The 11,182-nt window shown below is 49.1% G+C and overlaps 1 protein-coding gene and 1 long non-coding RNA gene across 11 annotated transcripts in view; one reads left to right on the forward strand and one right to left on the reverse strand.

Moving 5' to 3' along the window:
- Window positions 1-1,837, reverse strand: part of LOC147019404 (rho-associated protein kinase 2-like) — a 184,076-nt gene extending 182,239 nt beyond the window's left edge. For 6 of the 9 annotated variants that reach the window (XM_085893841.1, XM_085893839.1, XM_085893840.1 and 3 more), the window contains exon 1: window positions 1,567-1,792. The gene's annotated coding sequence lies outside the window, so the exon portion shown is untranslated. The other 3 variants (XM_085893836.1, XM_085893834.1, XM_085893835.1) reach the window with 3 other exon arrangements.
- LOC147019405 (uncharacterized) overlaps window positions 1,343-11,182 on the forward strand; it is a 19,858-nt gene continuing 10,018 nt past the window's right edge. Inside the window, exon 1 of one of the 2 annotated variants that reach the window (XR_015061402.1) lies at window positions 1,343-1,494. This is a non-coding gene — a long non-coding RNA (uncharacterized LOC147019405). The remainder of the gene's footprint in view (window positions 1,495-11,182) is intronic. The other variant, XR_015061401.1, reaches the window with a different exon arrangement.

An 11,182-nucleotide genomic window follows, 5' to 3' on the forward strand; every position in this document is an offset into this window, starting at 1 on the left:
CCGACCCACAATCCCAATAATCGCCCCTCCGACCCACAATCCCAATAATCGCCCCTCCGACCCACAATCCCAATAATCGCCCCTCCGACCCACAATCCCAATAATCGCCCCTCCGACCCACAATCCCACACCGCCCCTCCGACCCACAATCCCAATAATCGCCCCTCCGACCCACAATCCCAATAATCGCCCCTCCGACCCACAATCCCAATAATCGCCCCTCCGACCCACAATCCCAATAATCGCCCCTCCGACCCACAATCCCAATAATCGCCCCTCCGACCCACAATCCCAATAATCGCCCCTCCGACCCACAATCCCAATAATCGCCCCTCCAACCCACAATCCCAATAATCGCCCCTCCGACCCACAATCCCAATAATCGCTCCTCTGACCCACAACAACAATAATCGCCTCCCCACCCACAACCCCAATAATCGCCACCCCCACCCACAATCCCAATAAACGCCCCACCGACCCACAATCCCAATAAACGCCCCTCCGACCCACAATCCCAATAATCGCCCCTCCGACCCACAATCCCAATAAACGCCCCTCCGACCCACAACAACAATAATCGCCTCCCCCACCCACAACCCCAATAATCGCCCCTCCGACCCACAATCCCAATAATCGCCCCACCGACCCACAATCCCAATAATCGCCCCTCCGACCCACAATCCCAATAATCGCCCCTCCGACCCACAATCCCAATAATCGCCCCACCGACCCACAATCCCAATAATCGCCCCTCCGACCCACAATCCCAATAATCGCCCCCACCGACCCATAATCCCAATAATCGCCCCTCCCCCGACACACAATCCCAATAATGTCCCCCCCCCGACACACAATCCCAATAATGTCCCCCCCCCCGACACACAATCCCAATAATGGCCCTCCCCCGACACACAATCCCAATAACCCCACACCCCCCACACAATCCCAATAACCCCACACCCCCCGACCCACAACCCCAAAACCCCCACCACCCCCCACAACCCCAAAACCCCCACCACCCCCCCACAACCCCAATAACCCCCACCCCCACACCCTACAACCCCAAAAACCCCCACCCCTACAACCCCAAAAACCCCCACAACCCCAAAAACCCCCACTACCCCAAAAACCCCCACAACCCCAAAAACCCCCACTACCCCCACAACCCCAATAACCCCCATCCCCCCGACCCACAACCCCAATAACCCCCAATCCCCCCGACCCACAACCCCAATCCCGACATATACTCAATGCTCTCTGAACACAACAATCTTCTCACCCCCCCCCGTCCTCCACCCCTCACATCCTCTCGCTTCCCCTTACCCTCCCTCAGCCTCACTGTGGAAGCCTCTCCCCTCTCTGTTGTTAACATTCAAGTTCGCACACCATTTACGAGTGAGAACCCACCAACAGTGCGTGCTCCCGACAAGCCGGCTATCCTGGATGGGTACGCTCAAGGAGGTAGAATGATTGCTGAGGTAAACGATTCCGGAGGTAAATATGACGGTAAAGGGAGAGCGGGCCGCTCGCAGTTTCACACCGCGGTTTCCTCACCGACGAACTTACACACACACGAGTTGAGAGTTGGACGAACGCGGAGTGAGAGCTCCGAGTTGGAGTTGTGCGAACAGAACAGCTCGCCCGGCGATCTCGCACAATCTCGCGGCCGTCGCTGGGGGGTGCAGATGGGGACCGAACACGCCGTTCGCTGACAGGACCTGACGGCCGCGCCGGTTAATGGCGACGAGGCGGCGATTCAAACAGAGTCGCGTCGATCGAGCCCGCGCGCCCTCAACACACCCCGCCCATCGACGTGCTCTCCGTGCTCTCCGTGCTCCACTCTCCTTCTGTCGCACCCTTCGGCCGAAGGAAAACTACAAGTTCGACGTCGTGAAAACTTATCTGTGGACAAAACGATCGTTTGCTGAAGTTTTTTTTTTTTTTAAATACTTCTGCGAGTTTCGTGTGGTAGCGAGGTCGGTGCTTATACACCGCTTCTTTACCTCAGCGACGTGATCTCAAAATGATCTCAAACAAATAAAACCAAATCATTCCCAAGGACCTCGCAAACACCATTTCCCCACAAAATCATCAACTACATCCATGTTTTGGGAAATTTAAATTCAACTTTTAACCTTGAAGAAACAAGCACATTGAAAAAGAACAGTGGGTTACATTGTTCAGGTGGTTTTACCACTTCTCTTCTCCTTTCTCGAGAGATACAGAACAGCGCGTCGCTGCGTCCACTTTCCGCCGGTACTCCAGGGGCCTCCGTCTGGCCATCCCCCAGGCAGATGCCAGGCCCATCCCCATCTCCTTGAGATGATGGTCAACCTGCTGCAACCATGAGGCACGTGGTCGGCCCACTGGCCTCCTCCCCTCATGAGACTCCCTCGCTGAGAGAATCTGGTGAGCAGAATCAGCGTCAGGAAAACGAGCCACATGTCCATACAGCCGCAACTGACACTCACGGACTATGCAGGTGACAAATCTCATCCGAGTCTCTCTCAGCAACCGCTCGTTGGACACAAAATCCGACCAGCGATAGCCAAGGATTCTCCGAAGAGACCTGGTACCAAAGGAATTAAGTCTCCGTCTCAGATCCTTGGTCAGAGTCCAAGTCTCGCATCCATAGAGCAAGAATGGAAGCACCAAGGACCTGAAGACTCGGACTTTCGTCCTCCCACACAGGTACCGGCAGCGCCACACCCCATGATCCAGTGAATCCATGACTCCCCAGGCCCGACCCAGACGTCTATTGACCTCTGACTCACAGCAGGCAGAGACATGAATATCACTGCCAAGGTAAGTGAATCTCTCCACGACCTCAACAACCTCACCACAAACAGACACAGACAGGACAGCAGCATCCAAGATGTCACCGAAAGCCTGGATCTTAGTTTTGACCCAAGAAACCCGTAATCCCAACGGCTCCGACTCCTCATTCAGCACCTCGAGAGCCCCCAAAAGGATATCTAAAGTCTCCACAAAGATGACTGCATCATCTGCGAAATCAAGGTCCGAGATCTTGACATTCCCAAACGATGCACCACAGCTTTATCTTTCCGACATCCTCCCTAACATCCAGTCCATACAAGTGCTGAAAAGTGTGGGGGCAAGTACACACCCCTGACGAACTCTAGTAACAACTGGAAATAAGTCAGAGATGGTACCACCACACTTCACAGCACTTTCAGTACCAGAGTAGAATTCAGACATCAGATCGATCAGTTTTGGTGGCACCCCACGAAGACCAAGAATCCTCCAGAGGACATCCCGATTCACTGAATCAAACGCTTTACAGAGATCAACATAGGCTGCAAGCAGCCCCTGCCGAAACTCTCGTCTGCGTTCGGTGAGGACACGAAGTGCAAGGATACGGTCAATCATTGACCTCTTTGGTGTAAAGCCTGACTGCTCTGGACACTGGTGCTCAAGCAGATGGTGGCGAACCCTCTCAATAATTAATTATCTGAGCAAAGACGTTACCCAGCACTGAGATAGCGTCACCCTTTGGAAGTTGTTGCAGTCCTGGCGATCACCCTTTTTTTCCAGAGAGGGACAACAAGGCCCTGTCAGTTTGGATGATGCCTGTGTTCCAGGCAGAGCACAGAACTACATGCGATGACATGAGTGCAGCATTTCCACCAGCCTTGAGAAGTTCAGCATAGATGCCGCAGATCCCTGGAGCTTTACCCCGTTTCAACCGGTTCACCGCAGCCTGTGTTTCCACAAGCGAAGGTGGACCACAGTTGATTGGAGGTTCAGCAACAGGGATTGTAACACCCTTGATGTCCAACTCGACAGCTGGGGGGTCAGCCTGGTGCAACCGCTCAAAGTAACCAGCCCAGCGGGCCTTTACTTCAGACTCCTCTGTTAAGAGCCTACCACTCTCTGCTCGAACTGTAGTGCTCCGAGGGATGGGCTTGGATGAACGCAATGCGCGAATTCCCCTGTAAGCGGGACGAGAATCACCTGTCCACAGGTGATGCTCTACCCTCTCACAGATTCCTCGCACATAGGCCTCCTTGTCCACCCTTAGTGCACGTACCATTTTACGCCTCAGCTCCCTGAACAGCTCAGCTTTGCCATTCAGCCTGGCTCTGCGACTCTGGTCAATGGTATCCAGTGTCCCTTGAGAGACAAAATTCTTCTTTGCCCTGCGGTGAGTTCCAAGACGTCCACCGGCAACATCAAGGACGGTGGTCTTGAAGGCACTCCACAACTCTTCAGGACCCCCCAAAGCACCCAGACACCCCAAATGTCCACTCAGCCTGTTCGCAAACTCCTCAGCTACCCTCTCATCCTAGAGTTTGCCAACATCCAGCCTCGGCTGGGATGGTACCATTCTCCAGGATTTAAGGTGCAGTTTTAGAGTTGCTACAACAAGCTGGTGGTCAGTATTGATGAACTGAGCACTCTGGTAGACCCTGCAGTTCTGGATCATCCTGCAGCGACCGTCAACGAGGACATGGTCAATCTCCTTTGACATACGGCCAGCGTTGGAATACCAAGTCCAGCGATGAGCTTGTGGGCGCTGAAACCATGAACCAGCCACCCTAAGTCCATGACTTCTTGCAAAGTCAAGGAACTTAGTGCTATTCTGGTTCATAGTTCCAGACCCATGGGGACCAACACATGTCTCATAACCGTCCCTATCAGTTCCAGTCGATGCATTGAAATCCCCCCACGACTAGAAGTGTGTCTCATCTGGGGCACTGATCAACCACAGACTCAAGCATGGTGTAGAATGCATCCTTCACGGTGAGATCACTCACCTCAGTCGGAGCATAGACAGAGACCAGGGAAATGACACCTAAGGAGTGACGAATCCTTAGTCTCGTAATATGCTCGTTGACCAGTGTTACCTCAATTATCATTGGGGTCAGCTTATTGGACACAGCTACAGCAACTCCTTGAGTATGGTAACCATCAGAGCGACCAGACCAATAGTAGGTGCAACCACCCACCATTATTTCGCCGCAATCCGGTCTCCGAACCTCAGAGAGAGCTGCAATACCGATGTCCAAACGCTTGAGCTCAGATGATAACAGAGACAGGTGATCATCCTCTCTTAGGGATAGGACATTCCAGGCACCCACCCGAAGGGACCGCCTCAGGTTAACCCAAGGAGACCGCCGTCTGGTGGACGCCACCTCAGCACCACTCCGACACACTCTCCCGCAATCTGACCCAGGGATGTTACCCCGTGGTTTCCCTCCTTTCATCAAAGATTGGGGATCCCGAAGGCTTTGCCCCAATCCCGTCAACCGGTGAGCTGCCCTGCGAAGGGAAGCTGCACAGGAGGTACTCTGACGGAGTGGGTTTTCAGATTTTTTTTGCGTTTTTGTGTTTTGCGGAAGGGTTTTACGGTGGCCGGAGTGCAAATCCTGCCACCAACCTCCTAATAAAAAGTAACCCAACTGCAGGAGGACGTCCGCAGACACAGTTGGGCACTAGATATGGATGGCCGTTGGCTCACAAGGAGCTCCTCTGCCCTCCTCCGCCCTCCGCCCTTCCAAGTTGACACTCCATTTAGTGGTGACACGCCGAGGATTTCCCTCAAACATGACTTGTACAGGTTCTTGCTGGTGGCAGTATGAAGTTCATTTGTCCCTGTGCGAACAGGGGGGAGATCTCTGGGAGAACAGTCAGAGTAGCTTTGGGAAATGGGGTTCATCAGGAGGAACACGAGCGCTCTGAGTCCATAATAGTCATAACTGATGATTTTATTGCACAACCTTCCTCATGATTAGTCCATGTGTCCTCTTGGATCGAATCCCTGTTGAGGTTCAGATTTCCTGTACAGTCTTCCACCCTACACCAGAGTTTGGCCGTAGGTGCCACACTTTGTTTATGGCCACGTCATTGAACCGCTGGCACAATTCCCGACTCCTGAATATATCAGGAAAGAGAAGGTTAGAAAATAGCGACTCAACTTCATACATCCCTGGGGAGTATGTGTCCGCTTTGCGACTCACAGAGGGTCCTTTGCAGGCATTGAGAGGCTCTGATAAAATAAGGGGAAAACGGATGTATCCATATCCTTGAGGTGTGTCAGGAATATTTTGAGACCACAGCCGAATCTGCCCGCTTGTTGTAAAATGTGACAGGCCAAGGGGCGGTTTGACAGGTGTTCAGCATATAGAAGGCATTTAACAGAGGACAAGTGAAAAGCCATTAATAGGGACTTCGCATGGACTAGGTTTTGACCTCCGTTGGACGAAGTATGGCATATTACATTTGGCCGCAGCCAGTGATGGCCTCCCCAAAAAGCATCCACCAATTTTACCTGGATCGTGCCCAGCAGTACTTCCGGTGGTTGCAGGCAAATAAATTTATGCCACCGAGCTGCAGCAACCAAGTTATTGGCCACCAAGACACAGCCCTTAAAAGATAGGTGTGGTCAGGCTCTTCTCCACCTGTTCAATTTCTTCCTTATTTCTTCAGTCGTGTCTTCCCAGTTATTTTTCACAAAATATGTGGAACCCAGGAAAACACCAAGATATGCCGCACCTCTGTCTTCCACTCTAGGTTTTCCGGAAGTGGCGGTGGAGGTGTCACGACAGGAAAGCAATTTTTAAGGTATGGTACCCAGAGTGCCTTACTTTTCTTGCAATTAACTTTAAGGGAAGAAGCCAGGAAAAAAGTTCTCAGGGATCCTGTGAGTGCAGCAATGTCTTGGTTGTTCCTGATGATGACGCAGACATCATCAGCATAAGCAGATATCTTCAACGAAGGATTCCTTGGAAAGCAGGTTACACCGGAGATATTCTCCCTGAGTGTACAAAGTAGTGGTTCTATTGCCAATGCAAAGAGCAAGCCTGAAACTGGGCAACCATGATGCACCCGTCTCTGAGCCTGTATTGGGGAAATCAATTAATTGTTAACCTTCATCTATCTATAATTCCAGCAATCTCTGTGTGTCTGTCTGTCTGTCCGTCTGTCTGCGACCGCTGTTTCTCGACAACCATCTATCTATAATTCCAGCAATCTGTGTGTGTGTGTGTGTGTGTGTGTGTGTGTGTGTGTGTGTGTGTGTGTGTGTGTGTGTGTGTGTGTGTGTGTCTGTGACTGCTGTTTCTCGACAACCACTGGTCCGATCTCATTGAAACTTGCCAGGTATATTGCTGGGGCCCTCTGGATGTGACTTTTCAAGGTTTGATATTAATCGGACAAGTGGTTCCCACGTTATGGCCATTTATTTACCAAACCAATGACAGGACACGGTGTTATGACATCACAATTGACGCCACATTTCTTTTTTTTTCTTTTTTTGCACGTACGGCCACGCACGTACGGTCACGCACGTACGGGCACGTGAGAGCGAAGGAACGGCCTGTGTGGTTGTTGTTTCTGGCACACGGTTTGAAAGTTTTTTTTGTTATTTTAAGTTTTTTTTGCACGTACGGCCGTGCACGTACAGGCCCGCACTAGCCTATCTATAATTCCAGCAATCTCTGTGTGTGTGTGTGTGTGTGTGTCTGTCTGCGACCGCTGTTTCTCGACAACCACTGGTCCGATCTCATCGAAACTTGCCAGGTATATTGCTGGGGCCCTGTGGATGTGCCTTTTCAAGGTTTGATATCAATCGGACAAGTGGTTCCCAAGTTATGGCCATTTATTTACCAAACCAATGACAGGACACGGTGCTATGATGTCACGATTGACGTCACAATTCCTCTTCTTTTTTTTCTTTTTTTTGCAGGTACGGCTACGCACGTATGGGCACGCACGTACGGGCACGCACATACGGGCATGCGAGAGCGAAGGAATGGCCTGTGTGGTTGTTTCTGGCACACGGTTTGAAAGTTTTTTTTTTCGCACGTACGGCCACGCACGTACAGGCACGCACGTACGGGCACGCGAGAGCGAAGGAACGGCCTGTGTATTTGTTGTTCTGGCACGCGGTTTGAAAGTTTTTTTTGTTTTTTTTTTTGCACGTACGGCCACGCACGTACGGGCACGCGAGAGCGAAGGAACGGCCTGTGTGGTTGTTGTTTCTGGCACGCAGTTTGAAGGGGGTTTTTTATTTATTTATTCATTTTTTGCACGTACGGCCACGCACGTACGGGCACGTGAGAGCGAAGGAATGTCTGTGTGGTTGTTGTTTCTGGCACGCGGTTTGAATTTTTTTTTTTTTTGCACGTACGGCCACGCACATACAGCCACGCACGTACGGGCACGCACTAGTCTATCTATAATTCCAGCAATCTCTGTGTGTCTGTCTGTCTGTCTGCGACCGCTGCTTCTCGACAACCACTGGCCCGATCTAATTGAAACTTGCCAGATATATTGCTGGGGACCTGAGGATGTGCCTTTTCAAGGTTTGATATTAATCGGACAAGTGGTTCCCAAGTTATGACCATTTATTTACCAAACCAATGACAGGACACGGTGCAATGACATCACAATTGACGTCACAATTCTTCTTCTTCTTTTTTTCTTTTTTTTCACGTACGGCCACACACATACGGGCCCGCACTAGTTATACTAAATACGTTAGTGTACAATAAAGTTATGAAAGCTCTGAAATTCACCCCAAATCCATATGCTTTGAGGATCCGCCACAAGAAAACATGATCGACATTGTTCGTAAGCTTTTTCCAAGTCTAAAAAGAATACAGTATACCAAAGTCATTTCGATCAAAACAAGCACCCATTAGATCCCGAACCAAGAAAATGTTATCATAAATGGAATGACCGGGGATACAGAAAGTCTGATCAGATCGGACGAGATCACCAATGACTTTCTTCAGACGATTTGCCATCGCTTTTGAAAAGACTTTATATTCAGTACACAGCAATGAGACCGGTCGCCAATTTTTCATCCGTCGGAGATCACCGGACTTTGGGAGGACACTCACCACTGCTCTCCTCCCACCACTCACCACTGGTCACTTAATGGCATTACACCGGATCACAAAGACTCTTGCATTATGTTCAAGAGTTCCGAACCTATAAGGTCCCAAAATTCCAAGTATAATTCTGCACGTATGCCATCAATTCCGGGTACTTTTCCAGAGTCCATTTCACCCAGGGCTTTTTCGAGTTCTGCGAGTGTTAACGGCACCTCCAGCTCCAGACGCTGAGTCTCAGTCAGGGATGGGAGATGGGAGGAGAAGAGGTTCATCTTGTCCTCACAAACATCTTTTTTTGAAACTAGTTCTGAATCGAACTTTCTAATGGGATTTTTTACCTCGTCAGAATTTGTGATTACATTTTCACTGGGGTCCATTACTGATAAAATAAGCCGAGATAGCTTGGTTTCAGCTTCGAGGTGGAAAAAGGATTTACTCGGGCTATCTGATACTTTTAGATTTTGTATTCTTGTCCTAACTAATGATCCAGCAGCCTTTTCCTGCAATAACTCTCTAAGCTGAGTCCTTTTTTTCTCGGAGTGACTTATAATTTGTCTCATTTTCTTATTTTGCAAGTTTGTTCTCCAGTTTTATAATTTGGGTTTCTAACTGGGTTAATGTGATTTGACTTGTACGAGTCATATATGAATTAAACTGTTGACAAAACAGCCATATATGGGTTTTTAGATTGTCCCACCAGACATTACTAGAATGGAAATAAGGCTTTGTTTCTACTAACGCTAGCCAGAGATTGCAAAAAGCTTCTGTAAAAGTGGCATCATCAAGAAGACTCGTATTAAATTTCCAATAAGCACTTCTACGATGGAAATGGGGACAGGATAGGCCCACAGTGACCATGTGGTTGTCAGAGAAGATGGAGGGGAAAATATTTGAGGAGGCTACAACGTTGTTTAAACGTGGGGTGATGTACCAGCGGTCAAGCCTCGCTAGGACACATGACCATTGGAGCATCGACACCATGTGTACTGTTGATCGCTTGGGTGCATCAAGTGCCATACATCAAGGAAACCGGCGACGGAAAGAAAATTGGAGAAATCACCACGGGCTTCGAGATGTGGTTCCGAACTTTAGGTTATTAATCACCAGTTACAGGGAAACAAAACGGCCCTTTATCACCTCCTGAAAGAGGCAAGATTCAGCTGCAAGTCCTGGTTTTAACAAAAAAACAACTCCAGCAGATAGGGAAGACATGTTACTAAAGAAATATTTACCCTTAAAAATGCTGCACCAGTCATGTTCAACCTTATCAGTGATGTGGGTTTCCTGAAAGAGGATCACATCAACTTGCTTCCTTTGGAATAACTGATTGACTTGGGTCTGGTGGATGTGGTTAGCACCACCACCATTGGTATTAAGTGTTGCAAAAGTGAGCGTTTTCAGCATTTGGTAGTAGTTTTTGTTAGTTAAATACTCAGCCTTTGCCTTTGTTATAATTTTCTTTAGACGATGAAACTGTGATTTTGTTAGATTTAGTTCTTCGGAGTTTTTTTAGGACGTGTTTAGCAGTCTGAATAAAGGGAGCCAGATTGGGAAAGTGATCAATGATCACGACATTCCGTTGTCTATAAGTTTCGTTGAGAAACGAGAGAACGAGGTGTGGAGGGATTTGGGGCTGATCTGCTATTGGCTGTGACAATGCAGTCATGTCCATCTCCTCATCTGATTCGGTTAAATCAGACATTGCTCCACTGGGGTCCAGGTCTACACTCCCAGCTATTTTTGTTTTACGAGCTGTTAATCCAGCATTTGGTGGGGGGTCCCCAGAGTGTTGGGTTTGGGAAACATTGGGACACTGCCCACCATCTTTCTCAAAAACATTTAAATCTTTGCTTCCACACTCCTGTGGCTTCACATTTACATGTACTAAATGGGTGTAATTATCTTGGGCCACAGTTTGCTCGGTTTTACGTGCTTGGATCGATGGACTATCATTCACGGACCCATTAACATCTTTAATTACATCATCGACCTCATCCGTACGAGTCATGGATGCACACCCTTGAACAGTTGAACCTCATTGCAATTTTCCGGAGGATCCGTTTCATGAGTTTGTTCAACATTCTGTGAAGGGGATTCCAGCAGAAACGTGGATCGTGTTTGTAGTGAAAGTCTCCATATTGAGCACAACCTTTTTAACAGCACCTAATGAGTCATCAGGAGCTTTTCCTTTACTTGTAACCAATTTAAGTTCGGTATCCATGACAACAGTTTGATGAGAAAGAGTAATGCCATTATTAGTTGAACCGCTAGTTTCCTCCACATAAGGAAGGTTACTTGGTGGAGTTATGGTAACCTCTTTC

Source organism: Eptatretus burgeri, chromosome 9 (genome assembly GCF_056783735.1).
Source record: "Eptatretus burgeri isolate ZD-2024b chromosome 9, Ebu_testis_v1, whole genome shotgun sequence".
Taxonomy (NCBI): Eukaryota; Metazoa; Chordata; class Myxini; order Myxiniformes; family Myxinidae; genus Eptatretus; species Eptatretus burgeri.